General features: G+C 38.4%; 1 long non-coding RNA gene across 1 annotated transcript; it reads left to right on the top strand.

The window, feature by feature from the left end:
• Positions 1-793: 793 nt before the first annotated feature.
• Positions 794-20,182, top strand: LOC100892560. The gene is made up of 2 exons (XR_971861.2): positions 794-1,033; positions 18,039-20,182. It is a non-coding gene; the product is annotated as an uncharacterized LOC100892560 (long non-coding RNA).
• Positions 20,183-21,683: the final 1,501 nt, after the last annotated feature.

The raw sequence follows: 21,683 nt of genomic DNA, 5'->3' as shown, positions 1-21,683 counted from the left end.
ACCTGCGTCCCCTGTTTGACAAGCAAGAACATTTGTCTGGTTGTACTTTATTGCGATTCAATTGTTATAGAAACACATTTTACCAGGCGTTAACTCTTTACTTTTCCACATTAAAAGACGAATTGTTAGTGCAAAAGCTGCTTTAGGATTTGTTATTAATCTCACAGACATTCTAAAAGAGTAATTTCAAATTCTCTCTCTTGAACGTCATTTTCTTTTTGTTTATTTTTCGAATGCTCAAAATGTTCAGTTTTCAGCAGATTACTCATTATTTTCTCAGCCTCACTTTTGAAGGAAAAAACAACAATGCCAAACGAACAACTGCACTTCCAACTGCTGTTAAAATAATCGGGATGAAATGAGAAAACGGCTACTTTTTGGAAATGCATCATCGATAGCTTAAAAGCGCTGAATTGTGTTCTTTTGCCAAGAGAACCAGTATACTTTGTCTTAACCCCCTATTAAGGAGGTGTCAATTGTTTATTTGTACAGTTTACCGGGCTGGTTAAATTGTTTCATACACGTGAATTGCTAGAAAACACTTCGAAAGTTTTCAAAGAAGCATCATTTAAAAAAATGTATAAGTAAAACTGAAAACTTTGGCTGTTTGCCTACAGCGCTCTAAACATTCATTACTTGAAGATATAACGCTCCCATTTCCCTATAGCTCAACCAATAATCGTACCACCCCCTCCCCTCCCGACCCCCTCATCCGTGTCTATTAAATTCCTATTTTACATTACCTTCCGAGATTCGGGTACAATGGTATTCATGTGCGCTGAGCCGTTTACCTTTCTTTTAATCGAAATGCAATAAAGGCAGAGCCACATGAACGAGTAGCATTATATTTTTAGTTCGATTAGGAGGAGTTATTATACTACAAAGGGGCTCACGAGTACAAAGAGTGGTAGTTACTTCTTCTAAAGAGTGGTGGGATGTAGGATATGTTATGGACTTTCTGCATACACGGAACAACGTGTAGATTAGTTGTGCCCTTTGGAATCCTTCACATTGTGCAGAAGCAAAGTTACATGTGAGTACAACTTACAAGTAGTTTTATCCCCATTTTGATAAAAAAAACCCATTGCATTTAAAGAGAAATATATGATACTTGAATATACAATACTTCTCTGATAATATGGTGTAGGCCTATTATGCGTGAATTTCCTGACATGACTCTCTGTATGGTTAAGTATTTAGAATTGTTCGAGTCCCACTCCAGGACGTTGATTTCCTTCAGCAAGAAATTCATCCACATTGTGCTGCACTCCATCCAGGTGAAGTAAATAGGGACCTGGCAGGAATTTATTCCTGAACTTACGCAGACCGCGTGGGAGCTACCTTGCTAAAGCCAGGGTAATTGTGCCGCATTATTGTAGAGCGCTTAGAGACTTCTGATAAAGTAAGTGTTAGGCACTATATAAAAACATATTATCATTATTGTTACAGCATCATGTTCGCTGCCCTTGTTTATTGGAATTATTAGGAATGTCTAGAGTTCTCTTTTAATCACAAAGCATGCGTCTTCCTGTCTGAAACATTTCAGCTAAATTAGAGCAGAAATATGGGAGATTATAACATTTATTTTTTGACCAACGTTATATGGCTGCAGTAATTATTAAAACCATATAATTGAAGAAGAAGAAAGAACTTACTTCTGGCTCTATCATGTATCAACACTTTTATATTGATAATTTATTTTAGTAATTTTTGTTTGAATGAGTAATTTCTTCGCTGAATGAATATCGACATCAATAATGCAGAGCATGCATTATAACATGTATACTTTTTAACACAAGCTAAGATATGAGGTGATAACATGAACCTCGATCGTTGACACCCTTCGTGCCTTATACAGGCGTGTATTGTACAGCTATATACATGCCTGTTAGCATTGATCAATTCAATCATTGAATCGTATCGATTCCGTTTTCGAAGTCGACCTTGAATAACGAAAGAGAAGAAGAGCTAATGATAAAGAGAGGAATTAAACAAAAAAGGGAAGGGAATTTGAATAAAAGTATATGAATTTAAAAAAGGTTGGAAACATACTGCAACAAAATATATGATAACAAATTACTGAGCTGTAATAAATAAATAAACACAAATATGTCTTCCTATTTTTAAGGGTTCCTATATAAAATAAAATAATTATAAGTTTAAATAAGATTGACGGGGGGGGGGGGGGGGAGGGGGAGGGGAGGGGGTGGGTGCAAGGTCGCTATAACACCTAGAACCCCCAATCTGTAGATCTTTGTTACGATGTACAGTACATGTATCTGTCTTGATTACGAGCTCTATCTCTAAAATCGACCGGCCCGTTTTCATTTAGGGGGCATTTGTAGTTCACGCATGGACGCATGGATAGGCGTCATATTGTGTAAACGTATCCATGGTGACAACAAAGAGGATTACAAGGTGTAGGACGATTAATAACTGGGAGAAAAAGCTAATGTTCAACCGGATTACCATAAGCTCTTGTCAGGGGCCTAGCTACAGGATACAAGGGACGGGGTACATACAATATAATAGGCATGGGCGTCAATCCTTACGTAATACCTATTGTTCAGGGGGGGGGGGGGTGAATGAATAGATCACCCCCCCCCCCTGAACAATTGGTATCAATTACAGATTTACGCCCATAGGGCACTAATTGGAATGAATTGGAGAAAACAAATGGGGGCCACATAGTGTGTGAGCCGCCACGGAAAAATGGCAGAAGTGTAGGGAAGTGATAGAGAGGAGAGGGGGACTATACAATTTTTGGAGAACATCACCCTACACCTCCTACACTTTCGTACACCCTGGCCCCTGCCGTTTTTGTAACTAGATTTATTACAGAAGCTTCCCCCTACTCCCAATGATTCAACCGACGATATTCCAAAGGCTCTTTTTTAATAATGCGCTCCGATAATGTCATCAACTCCAGTGGAAAAAATGAGATCAATAAAATGGAGTGGGAGAGAAAACACATTTGACACAAATAATGATTATGTCTCTTTGGACGATAAGAAGATAGACCAGGGGAATCTGGAAGAAGAAAAAGAGGGGAAAGAGCAATCCTTTTTCAGAGAGAATTTTAGCTACTTTCTACTATTTCTACGACCTACTTTACAAACATACATGCAAATAATGAGAAAACATGATTTCCAATTTTACCAGAATTCATACTTTAATGGCTTCTCATGCTATGAATTGATCAGCAAGGAGTTGCTCGCCTCGTAACCATGGTAACACCTTGCTATAAGAAAGAATATCACGGTGGTGTTTTTTGGTGACAAGGACGGCTCAGGATATGCTCTCAGATTCCTCATGTCTTGCAAAGAGTTTAACATTTCTGACGCCATATTGTGCATGCCCTTTATGCGCACAGTGGCATTAATTTGTACATTTTAGCAAGATTCATAATTTTTTTGTAAAACATAATCCCAAACTTCATATTATGCAATTGTTATGAAAATAAAAATAAAATAAAAATAAAATTAATGTAACCTTTACCATTTATCTTCCTTTCTCTCTTTCTCTCTCTCCCTTCCTTTCTCTCTCTTCCATCTCTTTCCCTTTCTTCTTCCCATCTCTCCCTCTCTTCCTCTCTATCTTTCTTTCTCTCTCTCTCTCTTTCCTCCAAACAATGTGTACTCAATGCATTCTCAGCCCTTCGTTCATTATGTAGAAAAATGACAGATAAATGTTTTTGACTCATCTATCTGTTTCTTTGTATTTTTGAAGGGGTGGGATGGGACGGGGCTTTAAAGGGGTGGGGGATTCGTTCTAATTTGGCATGATCCTCGCTTAATTTATTTTATAATAAAGACAAGAGATGGAAGCTTTAATAAATTGTAGGGTGCCTTGAGCCCCCCCCCCCCCCCCAATAACCGCCACTGATGCTCTTTAGAAGAGCACTTTACTTGAAGATTATCAAGTCATTATTGAACGAGAATTTTGTTGAAAGGTCGTCAATTCACATGTGTTTAGATTTCACTTTTGATTTTTGACTGATTGCATTTTGCAAACTGGCCAGCGATTGTCTGACAGAGATATTTTCTCCATTGAAGATCGACAAGGTTTTTGTAGAGAGGTCAACTATCCTAAAGGGAGAGGGGTGGGATGGAAAGGGGTGTGGGGTGGAGAGGGGTTAGGCGTGAACGAATCGGGTATGCGCATTCAAAGGGAATGCTCTAAGTAATTTGAATTACTTTTGTTGAGAGAGTGTTACATGTGTTTACAAAAGGCTGTTATATATGCCGACAACATGTCTAAATTAATTGAAGAATAATAATACTAGTGGGCTCTTAATGATGACGTATAATACGATTCACATTTATGTATCGTATAAAACAGAGCACAGTAAGTACGCGCATTTTACTCTTAAAACAAAACCGTAACATATCAACACAAAATTGGCGGTTTACCTTGCCAAACCTGAACAAGCCTTGAGTGTTTACATATGGAATATGTCAGACTTGGCACTCATGGCGCTCCCGTATATTCACTTGGGCGATCAAGGAATTATTTCCTGCTAGGTACTTTACTTGGGTGAAGAGTGGCAATTGTAGATAAACACATTGTCAAAAAGAAGTTGGTGATGTATACGTGATTCAAACACAGTGCCTTGTTAATCCACAGTCCGGTGACTTATCCATTATATCTTCATCTGATGACTGAAGATAGGATTGCCATCATCTCCACCCCCTTCTTCGTCTGCACCCCTCCTATGCACCCCTTTTGCCTCTCTCATTGCTCCTACAGTTTGTGATGATTAACTATGATTCATAGTCCTCACTGAGATGCAGATTTTCTTGGCATCGGAGTCTACCAAACTCACCGACCATATGTCTTTATGCCACACTGAATTTATGGTGGTGCATAAAATGGAGTACCCCGCAGCTCAAGATTATTTTGTGGAGAAAACCTGATTTTCTGCTCCATCACAGTCGATTCACGTTACATTCCCTCGTGAGTATTCATCGTTTTACATGTTGGTTCACATTCAGAGGAATGGCTCCCAAGGATCATTTGTGGCATATTATGCATATGAGAGTCCACAGCAATCAGCTTTTCTGAAATATGATAGCTGACGGCTCCGGTATTAAGCTGACTTTTAACTGTGCTTGCAGGCAGTGGAACTTTTAGAGGGGGGGGGGGGGGGCTTGGGGAGCTTAAGCTTCCTCCTTCAAAAGAAGACTTTCACTAAAAATTAAAAAAAGTAAATAAAAAATAAATAAATACATGAATGTAAATAACATATGACGAGGTACTCCTTCAAGTTTCAAGTTTCAAGTTTCAAGTTTATTTTTTTCACATTTCACAAAAAAAGAATTCACATGATTGAAAAAAATTGAACATAATATGAAATATACTAAAAGTGTCATATTATATGATGAATTCTTTGAAAAGACGTCGAAATTAATTGTAATGAATAGAAGGTTATACAGGTACTCGTAAAACGTGAACGCATGATTTTCCAAGCCTCAAAACCCCCCACCCCAATTTTTTTTAACTGCTTGTGCCTTCAATCCTGACATTTTAATAGAAATAAAGAAAGAATAGAAAGAAAAGGAATATACGAAATGTTGGATAAAATATACATACACATTGTATGTGTGGGAAAGAGTCTGGCCTTAGGGTGAAGTGACTTTCTTCCCCCAATTAATGAATTGAAAATGTTAGACCGATCGCATTTCCAGTTAAATGTCGGATTAGATGATGAGAGAGAGAGAGAAAGAGAGACAGAGAGACAGAGAGACAGACATAGAGAGAGAGAGAGAGAGAGAGAGAGAGAGAGAGAGACATAGGGGGAGAGAGAAGGATGGTAAGATACATGTCCCGTTGCATGGGGGCATTGTAATATACGTAAGAACAACTCGACCCCTCCCCCTTCGTTGCACTTTGTCAATATTGATACATTGACAACTCTTGTCTTTATGATCCTCAACCCGCGGGCTAATTACGTCCTGTCCTGGTATTTTTCTTCAATAAACAACCATTTTGATACTGATTTAGAATGAGCTCCTAAATATCCAAATACCAAGGGACGGTTGAAGATTTCTTTGGTTTTTCTAGTACTTGATAAAAGAGAGCTTTGTATCTTATGCAAAATCCTACCTCAGTTTAAAAAAAGAAAAGGAAAAGAAATTGAGCCAAAATTTTATTTTAGGGGTAGCTATGGGGACATCATACACCTCAATTTTTGTTGATTGCACGTCGGTGACGTACGGGGAATTTGAACAGGCACTTGTTAGCAGTGCTTTTATCAACATAATTTGCACTGGTTGCTGGGTAATGACCGCGGATGCCTTGTGACGCGAAAACTATACTATCGATATAATAGGGAACTCGATCGCATTTGTGCCCAAGTTCATGGATCGTCTGCGCGGTGCTCATATCAGTCACGCAATGTAGAGACATCAGATCCCACGTCACTATCTACATCTCCGAGCTAAATTGGGTGTTCTCTTTTACATGTCTCGAGTTGATTATACCTGTTGAAACACTGTTGAATGACACACTGTATGTGGATTTTTCTTTTCCATCATTTCAAGCCTTGGAACCTTTAGAATGATTTAATTACTGCGAGTGTACTACGTAATTCATGCTGCTTCATAATCAACTTCTTTGGGTAGTATTTTATCATAACTTTTGCGAGACCATTCCACCCCTCTTTTTCTTAAGGAGGATATCATGTTATCACGTGCTATATTCTGGAGTTCGTCGTCTGTTATGCGTTTGGCAGAATACACTGATTGAAATGGTAAGAACACAATTATACTTTCACTGGATTAAATGTTCTTCAAACCAATTACGATTTACACTGTCGTAAACAGATTAGAGAACGGCGAAGATTCCCTCTGAACGTTTTTGGTATTTATGTTAGTATTCACGGACTGGCTTCTCGGATGGATTTGTGATAACGTTTTTAATGAATACGAGCTTTTGTATTGGCTTTCAATGAACTAGTCAACTCGATTTCGTAATGTAATCAATTGTAATGCCCACATCTTTGTTGAGCGCTTCCTTACAAATTATTTCATTCACCTGTTACGAATTATTGTATTCCAATAGTCTGCATATGAATTGCGTAAGTTGTTAGGTAGGGCCGAGCAGTATGGCTTGTTTTACCTAATATCACATGATTTATGCAACTCGCATTCTGACTATTGAAATACGATTGTTCGTTACAGGTGAATACGAAGCACTTAATCAAGATATGTGCATTCAATTTAATTACATTACGGAAATGGTATGTTGAAAGGATGAAGGGAAAATTGATCCAGAGATTACGCGCCACTCGGTATTGTCCATTCATCGGTCGTTTTGATAACCAAACGAACTGTAGGCTTCTCGACGTAAAAGGGGCGAGTTTTTTTTAATTCATGACAATGTTAAAATACAAAGCAATTTGCCCATTTTCATCTCCGTCATCAACATCATCATCATTAGCAAAAACAACATCATTATTATCGCCTCGGCTTCGTCATTGTCATCATCATTATCATTATAATCAGCAGCAGCAGCATATTCATCAGTGGTACTCATCATTTTTACCATCATCATTCATCATCATTATCAACAAGTTACAACGACAACTCTATCATCATTATCATTATCATCACTGTTATCATCATCATCATCATCATCATCATCATCATTACCATCACTGTCGTCATTATCATCACCCATCATCATCATTATCATGATCATTATCACCATCTTCACCACCATTACAATCATCAACACAAGTACCACGAACACCGATCACCATCATCATCACAACCACCACCACCACCATCATCATCATCCCCGTTTTCCGTTTGACAAAGCTATAAAATCGGAGATCATTGTTGTGAAGGGCTACGAAGTATGATTTTCACGGCATGGGGTCGGAGGGTTGCAATTGGTGTACATAAATTTCATCGCTGTTTACATGGTTACGCGGAAACATGTGATATATTTGAGAAGATGAGTAGTCTGGCAAAGACTTTATCATGGATCCAACATTGACATCGCCGCCAGAGGTAAAATACATCATATTCAAAGACTGCATTTAAAACATATGTTCTGCTGTACGTGTAGGTTGTAAAAAAAAAGGGAGATCAGAGTATTCTTTCTTACAAAATGTCGACCTCTTTGAAGCAACAGCATTAAAATGAAAAATAAAACAAAGGACAGCTTATGTCATGGCTCTAATATTGCCAGAGACTGTGTTAAGTTAAGAGATATTTGCGAACAGTTTTCTAATGTAACCTTTTAAAAGATCTCGAGATCAGAAAGAAGAATGGAGAGAAGAAAGCGACAGAGTCAACGTGAGGTTAGAGAGAGAGAGAGAGAGAGAGGGGGGGGGGGGGGGGGGGGGGGGGGGGAGAGAGAGAGAGAGAGAGAGAGAGAGAAAGAGAGAGGAGTGACAGAAGGTGGGGGGGGGGGTAGAGAGGGAGATCAAGTAAGACATATAACAATATCGTAGTACATGTACTCTTTACATCCTTCAATACATGCATTGATGTCAGCGTCTATTTCTGAAAGGAGGGCGGCAAGATGCAAGATAAATGCATGTAAATGTACTTCAATCGAACGAGAAGCACTATAGCCAAGATTGTTCGGTCAACGAGTTGGATAGCGTAAATAAGAGAAAGATACAAGAGAGGGAGAGGAGGGGGGGGGGGGGTGTTGGGGAGTGGGGGAAAGGGTCAGGTGACAGAGAACGAGTGAGGGGTGAATGGGGTAGGATGCCTTTTAAACAAAGCGATAGGCAAGGATGATGGGGAGAGAAGACGGGGTGGGGGGGGGGGGAGGGAGGGAGGAAGAGGTATATCTTTTTTTAAACACAGGGAAAAACAGATAGAGAGAGAGAGACAGAGAGAGAGAGAGACACACACACACACACAGACAAATAGACAGGGAGACTGACAGCAATACATAAACATCGGAAGACGGGGGGGGGGGGCTCGCAAATAAAACAAAACAGGAAGAAACTCTTCTGTTTACACGTATGCCTACCTGTATCGGTCCATTAATTATCACCACACGACTACAGATGGACTACAGATCGGACACTGACAAGGAGAAGTGCTCTTGAATATTCATTAGAGCTAAAATACAGAGAGTGCTACTCCTGCAATTGCTGCTGCTTTCAATACTCTACACTGCTGTCATCAACTTTGGACTAAACATTATACTTACATTATACGCTACCACTAATCTTAAACTTACTCAAATAAAAACTGCAACATTATCCTATGCACGTATCTTGGACGAAATAAACCCCGGAGGCAACTAGTCGCCAGCGAAAATGTCGGTTACCTGTATGACATCTAATCGTTTTTCGCTCATCTTCTAACATAGAAAGAAAGAACCGAAACGTTTGAAGATTTGTCGCCTCGATCTATTCTCCTCTTCACTTCTCTTCAGTATCTGCTAGTAGTAATATACTGTACTTCAGGCGTACGCAATGCAAGCACTTACATGTGTAGATTCATGAGGCCTCGGTTAGGCTCCTTCCAGCACCATGACACCTTTAAACTGTGTGGGAAGTCTTTTTATATGCTTATGTTCAGGCAAAAAAAAAAATCATACCTTGGTTTCTTGTCCTCTCGTCCTTCCCTTTTTCGGCCCTCGTCATTTTGTTATATTTGTATTTGATATTTGTGTTGAACATGTATGTTTAAATTATTATGTATATACCTCTAAACAATAAGTGAACACAAAACCATTATTGTAATGAAATGTCAGTTTGTTTGTTCTGAGCCTGTGTGCATGAATATACTTGAATTTAAAGATAATTTGTGCTGGAACTGGCCCAATAGCTTTTTTATTTCAATGAGAAAACCCTCCTTAAAATTTTTTTAAAAATCCAGACGAAAAAAAGAGAGGAAATATTCATTATCTTTAAACTTCACAATCTTATGTTGTGTTTGTTGCGTATTAAACCATTATAATTCTACTATGAAGAACAAACCGACTTCACAGTAAATAACCCAGTCACACAGGTAAACCGAATCCAAACCGATCAAAAACCGAGTGACTCTTTGCCATTTGGGCCAAGTGTGACTGAGGTATTATGCAGTATTATTATGAGGGATGATGAATGACAGTACTTTCATCAAACGCGTTCTAACTTTTTATTCACCCGTTTGATTAATGTCCCAATAGTACACCATTGTTGCATCGCTGTTTCCATATGGATGAGCAATATTTTTCCCGAAAACGTGACAAATGATTATAGAATTGATTCACAATAGACATTATGCTGGTCTTTTTGATGCACGTAGGTCGAAACCTTTGTGATAACATGTTATAGTTGTTACATGCAAACGAAACTGATGCGGATTACGGTATGGGCGCCGGGCGAGATTCAATTTTTCTTTTGCAAATGTTTCGTTTGTGTTGTACCCAATGTTATACATCGATACAACAGTTCTACAGTGATACGCTAAACTTGGGTTGGGGGGGGGGGGGGGGAGATGTTATGTGATCTGAATCAAACACGTTATTAATATTTGATAATCATACTATTTCAGAGTACTAGAATAGCAGATATTAAACAGAGGTGTCTGGTAAAATTTTTGCAAAAAACGAGGAAAGATATGGCATCAGGAGGACTTCATGAATGGAATTTCCATTTCTTATATTATTTTCTATGACATATATTATTGGTTATAACTCCTCGTTGTTATCATTACCGTGTGATATTTGGTCCATCTTACGCATAGTCTATGTGCATGCACCCATGTAGAATTGTATTTGTAAACCAATGGGAGCAGAATTTTACATGAATGCATTAATAAATTGAATTCATATCTAAATGAATAGATCCTCGTAGCGTCTAAACTATTCGCGCCTGTAATCTGTGGCTGAATTTGAAATATCATCGGCCTTTTATCTGACCAATTAACACTTCAGTCAAACACTGGAGTAGCCAAACTTGTCAAACAGGGGAGGGGGGCACATACGGAAGTGGGGCGAGAATGACACACATAATAACTGTCTTACTTTTTTTTTTTCAATAGTTTTTTAAAAATTGATTCCAAACAATACAAATCAATCTTAGAAATAAAATGAAGTTGTTTTTCCTTGACATGAATTCAAAACATTTTCATTTATAGACATAGTCTAACGCGCATTAACACACCCACACCCACACACATACACGCACACAACCATGCGATAGGCGTAGGATTAAGGTCTTGACCCCCCGAAGTTCAGCCCATAATTAACAAGAGGGGGAGAGAGCATACCCCTTCCCCTACGCCTATGCCACACACATACTTGACACGGCCGACATCACACTTGACATAAGACCGCAAAAAAGATAACTTTACTAAAATTGGTCGGTTGCAGTCGGCCTATTTAATGGTGTGAGAGGGGGGTATAGCAGCCACACCAACGAGACCGACGTTAGATCGAATAAAATTGTACTTTTTTGACGAATTGCTATACGAATCGGTCATTACATTTTTGGAATAACGTTTTAGTCACTAACAAGACCACCGACAGACCGACTAAAGACCGAACAGAGCAGTACACTATCCCAATGGCAAAAATAGGTCGGTTTGATTTTGTTGTGAAGTCGGTTTGGCGGGGTGAATACTCTAAATGCAAGTATTGGTCGATTGAGAGACTATTTGCATTCGACTTGTTGTAGGTTAATGTTGCGGCTGCGATGAAGGTGTCATTTTTCCTTTATTGAGCGGGAGCCCCACCGGTATGCACTTTACTAGAAATTATCAAGCCATCAATTTAGGAAGCGTATATGTAATGGCTATACTGTGGACACTGTGGCGTTCCTCTGATATAACCGTTTTACAATTGGAACCATATTGAAGAGTGCTTTTAAGAGTAATGGAAATAGCATTTGTAAAGTGGTTGAATAGGTACAGGCATCCATTTAATTCCAAGCTACGTATGTTACCGACTATCATTTTCTCTTCCTAACTCTGTCTCTCTGTCTCTCTTTTTTTTCCCTCCACCTGATCTTTCTTTCTCTGTCTGTCTCCCTGCCTCTCTCTTCGCCACCTCTCTCTCTCTCATTCTCTTTCATCTCCACCTGAGCTCTCTTTTTATGTCTGTCTCTTTCTCTCTTTCTTTCTCTCTCTCCCTCTCATTCTCTTTCATCTCCTCCTGAGCTCTCTTTTTATGTCTGTCTCTTTCTCTCTTTCTTTCTCTGTCTCTGTCTCTCTTTATTTCTCTATGTCTCTGTCTTTGTCTCTCTTTCTCTCTCTCTCTCTCTCTCTCTGTCTCTGTCTTTTTTTTTCTCTCGCTCACTCTCTGTTCACGGTCTCTCCCGCTGTTCTTTTCACCCGTTTCTCTGGTAAACGAATGCCAATTGGGCACACACGTCTTGATCTTGAAGTCAAATATGTGTTTTGAAAGGCAGCGGCATTAAACGTTAAATATTCCACTGTTACCGCAGAAAATGAAGATAAATGGGGGAGAATCCAAATTCATACATTTCATGGACACTGCTTCAATTTGAAATGTCAGATGCCTGAAGCAGTGAAAATGTAAAGCTTTAGTTACCCTTGTCCATGCAATCTTGGCTTTTACAATTATTCTTTGATCCAAAGATCTCCTTGCTCTCGCAAATGGGGGAATTTACATTTGTAAAGCAACTTAAAGGGATAGTTGAGTTCTGTTTTCAGACCACAAATGCCTACAAAGTGCATGCTTATTGCTCTTATTCTTATCCATGACATTTCAAGTGCCCTTTCGGGACCTACATTGCTATCAAGGTAATTTAAGACCCCAAAATGTGTAAAATTTAGCCAATACGATCATACCAATTCAACTCCACTTAAAAAAAAATACGGTGACCGTTAATTAATTAATTAATAATAACAATACATGGGCCGGCTGGTTGTGCGTAATATAACCAACACGACAAAGCCAACAAAATAAAAATCGAACATCGACATTGGCTGAAATACAACGTAAAAGGCGCTATTTCGTTTTTCAACTGCTTTTTCAAATTATCGAATTTTTGTGGTGGTACACAAATATTATAAATCGTTATATGTATGGATATTTCAGCCGTCTCTGAACCGATTTTGATAAAACAAAGATGATTATGTCGTTTAAATTGTATGTTCTTTCAAATTTGACACTAGTTTTTCTTTATCTCACAGAAAAATATTTCGAATAGCGCCCTCTGCAACAGAACTCAACTATCCCTTTAAACACCCCATAATAATTCACAACTCTCTCTCTGTTTAAAATTATTTATATGTCTAGTTATATGCTGTCTTACTTTTATCTGGATTTCGTCAGTTGGGAAAGCTGCATGCGCTTATGGAGAAATTTGCTCTGATTTTTAAAAATAATTTTGTTTCTTTTCTTCAATATTTCAATTTCAATAAAAGCAGAAAAGAATGGAAAGTGGGCTACTTAACGTTTGAGAAAAATCCGTTATAGAAGAATACATTTATTATTTTATTTTACCAAAAATTGTCCTACAGTTGGCAACTTTACATTTTTAGTGTGCAGCCTATTCGAATCCATTTAGCAAGACATTAATCAACGTTTACCACTCTCCACCCAGGTGTAATAGTTACAGGGCCCTCGTGAAGAACAGCATCGATGCCGACGAGGCAGCCCTACGTTTACAAAATCATCATCATACTATTATAAGGTGACTTTTCATGCTCTATGTGGTTCGGTTCGCTTGTTACTCTCGTAAATTTGTAGGGAAAGATTTTGCTTTGCGAGTTGCGATTCGATCCAGCCTGGATCGGTCTAGCAAGTGAGTGAGAACGGGGTTTTAGACCCCGAGTGACAGAGGGAGACAATGAATAACTTTTCATCTGTCAGGTCTGACAAGTCGTTCTCCCAGACTTTGCTTTGGCCTTCTTGCTATAGATAGCTGGAGACTGGAAAAATGATAATTTGTCCCCCTTCTTATTTTTGCCGGTGTACGTCATCGTCCCAACTCATCGCCAAAAGATACTTCCCGTTTATATAAGGCTTTGCGAGTTGCAAGCTATATAGTTGATAAGCAGGAGAAAAGATAAAGATTGTCAGTTTCTCTAAGGGTTTCGGTATATCCTTTTCATAATCCATTGCAAAAAAAAAAAGCCATTCTGAATGGTTAATATGCAGCACGAGACGAGAAAAATATCCCCCCTAAAAAAAAAAAAAAATTATCATTAGGGTTTTTAATGAGTGTCCTTCAGGCACATTTTCAGACATCAGGTGCATTACTCGAATGATGAGCGTTACCTTGTACCCAAACTTACATTAATGTGAGGGTTCGTGATTACAAAGATGGAGGGTGTAAAGCTAGAGAGAGAGAGAGAGAGAGAGAGAAAGAGACAGATGGTGCAGGAAAGATAAGAGGATAGAGAGAGAGCGAGGGGGAGCGAGATGTTGGATAAGAGGGTGAGAGAGTGAAAGAGAGAGAGAAAGAGACAGATAGTGGAGGAAAGATAGAGGATAGAGAGAGAGAGAGCGAGCGAGAGGGAACGAGATGCTGAGTGAGAGAGTGAGAGAGAGAGAGATAGAGAGAGAGAGAGAGAAATTACGAGAGAAGGAGAGAATTAATTACCTATAAGGTGAGAGAGAAAGCGAAAGGGGGTATACATTATGGTGTAGAAGAGAAGTAGATGGGGCATATCATTATTAGCGGATGAATAAACAAACCATGATGACTCATTCTTTCTTTTTTCTTGTTTTAATCTCTCTTGCAACATGTCTCGAGACTTCCTGAGACTTTCATGCATATCATTTAAACCAGACCACATTCATGTAAAAAATTGCTCTCTGCCAAGTTGCACCTGGCTAGCAAAATGTTGATGATATACGTAAATGATTCCTGCCAAATTAGTTGGTACGCGATCGTTACGATTCCGTTCGGCAATCTGAAAATCAGGGTTTCTCAAAGATTGAAATATGTATGCGTGGAAATGCATCACTGTTATACTTTACACATGAAGCAAATATTCATTATTACAATGGGCACCAATCAATAGACGGATGGTTTAGAACAACACAATAGCAAAGTTATCCACTTTCCTCTTGATTACCATGACAACTACATCAACACATCAACACATTATAGATGAGTTTTACACTTGAAACATTCAACAAATCTTGAAGCTTTGAGTAAAACCAGAGAAGTCTCTGGTAAGTAGCTTATGGAAAAAAGCTACAATGAAGCACAAAGAAATTATTTTGCGTAGCACATGAAGAATTAAACTTGGGTCCCACGCACATTCAATTCATATAAACTAGAGGGATATTTAAAAGTCTGGAGCCCTGGCCAAAGAAACAGGTTGGTCTCTGGGAAATATTTATGCCGTCATGCGCAATTGCAACGGGGATTAAAATGGTCCCTTTAAAACGTAATTCACTTACAAAGCCCTTAATCACTGGGCAGGTGAAAAAGCAGCCCCCAGTGACTTTCCAATTCGACTTTAATTACTCTTAAAAATGCGCAAGTTTCCAGGTTTTATCGAATGAGTGAGTGATTGCGGCGCACACACAAAAAATGATGCTCAGTGAAAATGCAACACAACGCTCAGTTCCCCCCATCCTTCCTATATTTTAAAGTACATGTATTCGAGAATATCAAAGTACTGTTATATTATGTTTTGTTTAGAGGTGTCGTGGTCGGGTGGATATGTCACCGGACTGTCGATCACAAGGTCCGCTGTTCGAGTCCCGGCGCGGCACTAATGTCCTTTGGCAAGATATATTGATCTACATTTGCCACACTCAACCCAGGCGATATAAATGTGTACCTGGCATCATGGACCTATTACGGATGGACATTCAACGTGATTCTTTCTTTGATCCAATGATAGTCGCCGCCTTCTGATTACACTATGAACATGACTGACAAAGAAAGCGGACAAAATATACAGTTCCTCAAGTAGACAAAGGAACATTCCTTCACTGCTATTATGTAAAAAGGTGAATATGCATGTGACACCTGTTCTACACATTTTTACATAATAACAGTGAAGGGATGTTCCTTTGTCTACCCGAGGAACTGTATATTTTGTCCGCTTTCTTTGTTAGTCATGTTCATAGTGTTATATGCATCCGTAAAATAGGTCCATGCTGGCATGAATCTAATTCATGTTATTCTCACAATTCTCAAATCGGCAACTGAGCTTTGTAATTATGTATCCAATACTTACTCCCGCCGCCCTCCCCCATCTATTTAAATTAATGCAAATGCAGAACAGGAGTACGGTAAAAAATACGTACCCATCACTGTTCCCCTGGTTATACAGTATTACTATATGTCTGGTGTTTGACATCTCTTTTTAGTATAGTAATTAAGTTTGCTCTCTTCTTCCCTGGCCGCCATCTTTTGCACTCAGAATTTTGCTACAAAAATTTGTATGTGCACAGTTTTGTCATTCCAATTTTGTATGTACCATGTTTATATTGTTATATATCTTGAAAGTGCCGAATAAATAATACAATACAATAAAATACAAAAAGTAGATCTAATAGGCTCATGGAAATAATATAAATCCTTCCCTATCCCGTTTAGCTATAATGTTGACCCCGCCTTTTTCCTTCGCCCATACCCTATTCACAAAGAGAGGGAGAGAGGGAGAGAGAAGGAGAGAATAAATAAGAGAGAGTGAGAGGGAGAGAGAGAGAGAGAAATTAAGAGAGAAGTAGAGGAATAATGATCTACAGAGAGAGAGAGAGAGAGAGAGAGAGAGAGAAAGCGAAGGGGGAGGGTGGGGGGGGGGGTCTACACGATGATGTAGGAGAGAAAGAATGAGGGGAAGATCATTATCAGCGGATGCATAAACAATCCATGATGATTCATTCTATTTTTTCTATTTTTTTAATCTATCTTGCAACATGTCTCGAGACTTCCTGAGACATTCATGCATATCATTTATACCAGACCACATTCATCTAAAAAATTGCTCTCTGCCAAGTTGCACCTCGCTAGCAAAATGTTGATGATACACGTAAATGATTCCTGCCAAATTAGTTGGTACGCGATTGTTACGATTCCGTTCGGCAATCTGAAAATCAGGGTTTCTCAAAGATTGAAATATGTATGCTTGGAAATGCATCACTGTTATACTTTACACATGAAGCAAATATTCATTATTACAATGGGCACCAATCAATAGACGGATGGTTTAGAACAACACAATAGCAAAGTTATCCACTTTTCTCTTGATTACCATGACAACTACATCAACACATTCATAGATAAGTTTTACACTTGAAATATTCAACAAATCTTGAAGCTTTGAGTAAAACCAGAGAAGTCTCTGGTAAGTAGCTTATGGAAAAAAGCTACAACGAAGCACAGAGAAATTATTTTGTGTAGCACATGAAGAATTAAACTTGGGTCCCACGCACATTCAATTCATATCAACTAGAGGGATATTTAAAAGTCTGGAGCCCTGGCCAAAGAAACAGGTTGGTCTCTGGGAAATATTTATGCCGTCATGCGCAATTGCAAAGGGGATTAAAATGGTCCCTTTAAAACGTAATTCACTTACAAAGCCCTTAATCACTGGGCAGGTGAAAAAGCAGCCCCCAGTGACTTTCCAATTCGACTTTAATTACTCCTAAAAATGCGCAAGTTTCCAGGTTTTATCGAATGAGTGAGTGATTGTGGCGAACACAAATTGTGTTCAGTGAAAATGCAACACAACGCTCAGCTTCCCTATCTTTTAATACATGCATTCGGAAATATTAAAGTACTTTCCTGATATACAATGTTTTGATAATAGTGCAATGGGGCTCTAACTGGAAAATCGGCAAGCCACCCATGTAGAAATTATTATTCTCACAATACTCAAATTGGCAACCGAGCTACATCATTTTAGGCTCATGAAAATAATATAAATCTTTCCCTATCCCGTTTAGTTATAATGTTGACCCTACATTTTTCCTTTGCCCACACCCTATTCACAAATTTGCAATCTTTTTTTTTTTAAATGAAAATTATCTAAAAAACTTTATACTGTACAGTACATTCAGATAAAGTCTGATTTAATTCTTTATACATCGATACACAATTCTAATGAATGTATATATTTCATTTTGTTTTGTTTTATCAGGTCTTAGGTGCAAGGCTGTTCATCAAACACAGGAAAGTATTTCTTCTAGAAGAAAGGATTTGAAAACGACTGTTTATTTGCTGGCCCCGTCTGACTACGTTGGAAGATATCTAAACACCTTGGTAATCTGACCGTAGAAACATGAATTCACCGCAGAGTCCGAATAGTCCCAGAACCCCGCATAAATTCCTTCAAACTCTCCGAAACTCGCCTTCGTTATTGCGAAAACGATTCATGCATTCAGATGGTGATTTAGGCGGTGAAGGAACAGCAACCAAGGAACGGTCATTCCACGTGCGTTACGGGGGACGCGTACCGGTGGGGTCACTACGGGTCTGTGACGCGGTTACTGCGGTCGAGAAGTTAGCGCCGTTAGCCAACGCCCAACAAACGCATCACCAACCAATCAACACATCGTGTACAATGCGCGTGGACAAATGCACGATAACGTTCGAGGACGCGTCTCGCGATGTGCTGGAGTCGTTACCGCTGTTTTGTATCGCGTACTGCGCTACAGATCTCAGGCATCCACGCGCTGTGGCGCTAACGTGTCAGACTAAAGATTCGATCCATTGTTACGTATTTGAAGCGACGACGCGTGAGAAAGCGTCTGAGATCGTAACTTATGTTAGGAAAGCTTTCGAAGCCGCTTGGGAAGACTGGAAAAGAAGTCACCCGGATGGTGGAGATCCGAGAGAAAGGCAGATAAATCTTTCGCCTCCAGGACACGTGCCTCTTTAAAGTGGACGATATGGTTTGTTTTAGACGTGACTCCGTAACCACCTCCAAACCCTAAAACACTGCCTCCAAACCAATTCAGCCAAATGTGTAATGCCTATTGGCAATCGCCAGGGGTGAAAATACCTGAATTTTGCAACACATACTCCCGGTCTTTGAACTTTATGTCTAACGCCCCATAACGCTTGCATGTTTCATTTTCGCCATCAGTTTTTAAACGAGTCGTCGCTTCACGTCTAAATAAGCCTCGATACAGCAACGAACAAATCCTTGACATTGTTTTTTAACAAGACAGTGTACTTTTTTCATCAGGAAATGCTACATGACTGCTCTTTTCGAGCATTCCTTGCCATTGTTCTTCTTCATAGATTATGCCGTTATAATCTTTTTACATTTTTTATGTAAAGCTGTAGATGGCCGCATTATTCAAATCTTGTATTTATATATATAGATTCATCCTCAGATTTGTTAGCTAGTTTTTTAAGACTTTAAGACAGAGATGGTCATGGAAATAGTAACGACGAAGAAGAAATTTCATTTCATCTATTCAGAGGCAGAATGGGATTAATAACTCTGTGTTAAAGCCATACTGAACTAGAAGCACTACCGCAAAATCCCTCTAGCGCCATCTCAGGTCAGCTGTAGCAGTATTGTCGATGCTATAAATCTAGCTGAACTTTTTACAAGTCATGAGATGGCGCTGTGCAATTAACAGCAAGCCAGAGCAGAAAGATCATCAGTCCAGTATCTCGTTTTATAGGCCCCTAGAGTCGGTATAGAAGACAACTGACATTGAGAGATAACGTTTATAGTTTAAAACTGTGAAACATCAGCTTTAAACGTATTTTGTTCAAAAGTGTGTTGGATATTAAAACTATCTTTCCAATTTGAGTATTGGCATACCGTATAGGCATGGGAGGATAACAGTTTTAATTTCACGTATTTTTAGCGACTGGTGAGGAGTAGCTGCAATGTGAAGGTTTGCAATGCTCCTGGCGAATGAATTCCTCTTCAAACTTTGTATTTTGTTATGAATTACTGATACGTCATAAAGGTCTGTCCCAAACTGTTGTTAATCAGAGTTAAATAGAAATATAATGTACTTAACGCTGCTCATTTGATTTTAACACCAGTTTATTTGTTTACTATTCCGTTAAAGGTACTGATATATAATATCATTTTATCACTTTGCACTTACATGCTTTAGTACATAAAGAAACGAAGACGAATCATTTCATTTTATTATTCTCTTTTAATCACCAATACACTGTATATTATTCTTGAACCAGCATTTATGAAGAAACATGGAAATGTGTACTCATTTTGTTTCAATGTATTTATTTTTTAAACTCTATTCTTTTCACTGTAAAAGAAACATGAATGTTTATTAAAACAACAAACTCTAATGTTGCGTTAATGTGTTAATATTGTCTTTATAACCGTAGATAATATAATAAACTAAGATATAACCTCTGTTCTGAGGACTCCACTGTGTATGGCTGACGGGGAGGGTCATCGTTTTCTTTCACATACTGTACACTAATACTTGATTTTCCAGTATACATGTTCACATTACAAGAGGATACCCCATACAGAGGCATATAAACATTACTTTGTCGTGAGGGGGGAGGGGGTGGGAGAGGTTCAGGTCTCTTGTCGGAACATCAACTTTTCAGTTTTTACTTACTTACTTAATCTTTTATACCAACAAATATATGATATCTTATCAAAATAATGAATGACAGCAGATCACAGCACCGTCTGTTTGTGAGGTGAAGGTTGCCTTGGTAATATGAAGTGACTATATCCAAAATATTAGCAATTTAAAAATTCCCAACCTCCCCCATCCCCAACCTCCCTTGTATGGCAGCTACGCAAGTATAAAACATATTTTGAATAATCAATGCAGAATTGAATTATTAAACCTACAATCAACAAGTTGATAATTTTAAAAAGTGTGCTCGTTCTTTTAATATTTATTCTAGTAAAGATATAAGAGGGAGCCGATGGGGTTTGAAAAAAGAGAAAGAGGACAGGGAGGGCAAGAAAGAGAGAGAGAGACTAAAGAGCATTGAAAAGTGAATAAGATCGGACGTAATTATTATACAAGAATAATTACGTAATCAATTAATGCATATAAATGACAGCAAGCGAAAGCAGTAAAATGAGCGATAGTATACGATAGAAGAATGTGACAGAAAGACGATAACGTTAAAATGGGCACAATATCTCTAAAAGTGCATTCTAATTCAACAATTTCTCCAAATGTACAGCGTCACTGGAATGAAGTAAAATTCACGTTGGAATGACATAAAATAGCGACCGCAAAAAAAATGTTAAAAATAAACGGAAATCGATGTCTTATACGCGTTACACGATAACCTCATCCAGACCTAACAAAGTATAAAGACAACGTAACATCTCGAATGCTATTCCCCGGTTATTTCCTTGTTATCAGGTATAATGTAACGAATTATAATACGTACTAATTATGCCTTTGCACAGTTTTTTTTCTTTTCAAGTATATTTATATTTTTCACACATCTGAAACAATTCTTAACACAATGAGTGCAAAACATATTACAATGGAAAACATAAGTGTCACAGATTATAACATCTTAATAACTATAACACAATATAAGAAAACAAAATTGGAGAGGATATTAAGAAAGAATGATATATATTACATCAATGAAAATGTTGGTTTATACAAGCTACATCATATTATATGAATATCACAAAAAATACTCAAAACAATATACCAATAGCATTTCCAATGTACATTTACATGCAAATATGAAGTAAACTGAAACACATTTATACATGTTCAATTTATATATAACCTGATTAGATTGTAGCAAACTTTTAGAGATACGGCACATTTTCTCTTATGCCAAAGCGACGCAC

The sequence above is a fragment of the Strongylocentrotus purpuratus genome, unplaced genomic scaffold (assembly GCF_000002235.5).
Source record: "Strongylocentrotus purpuratus isolate Spur 01 unplaced genomic scaffold, Spur_5.0 spur5_scaffold_12, whole genome shotgun sequence".
Taxonomy (NCBI): Eukaryota; Metazoa; Echinodermata; class Echinoidea; order Camarodonta; family Strongylocentrotidae; genus Strongylocentrotus; species Strongylocentrotus purpuratus.
Note: the sequence above shows the minus strand (reverse complement) of the source record. Positions and strands in the feature narration are given on the sequence as shown.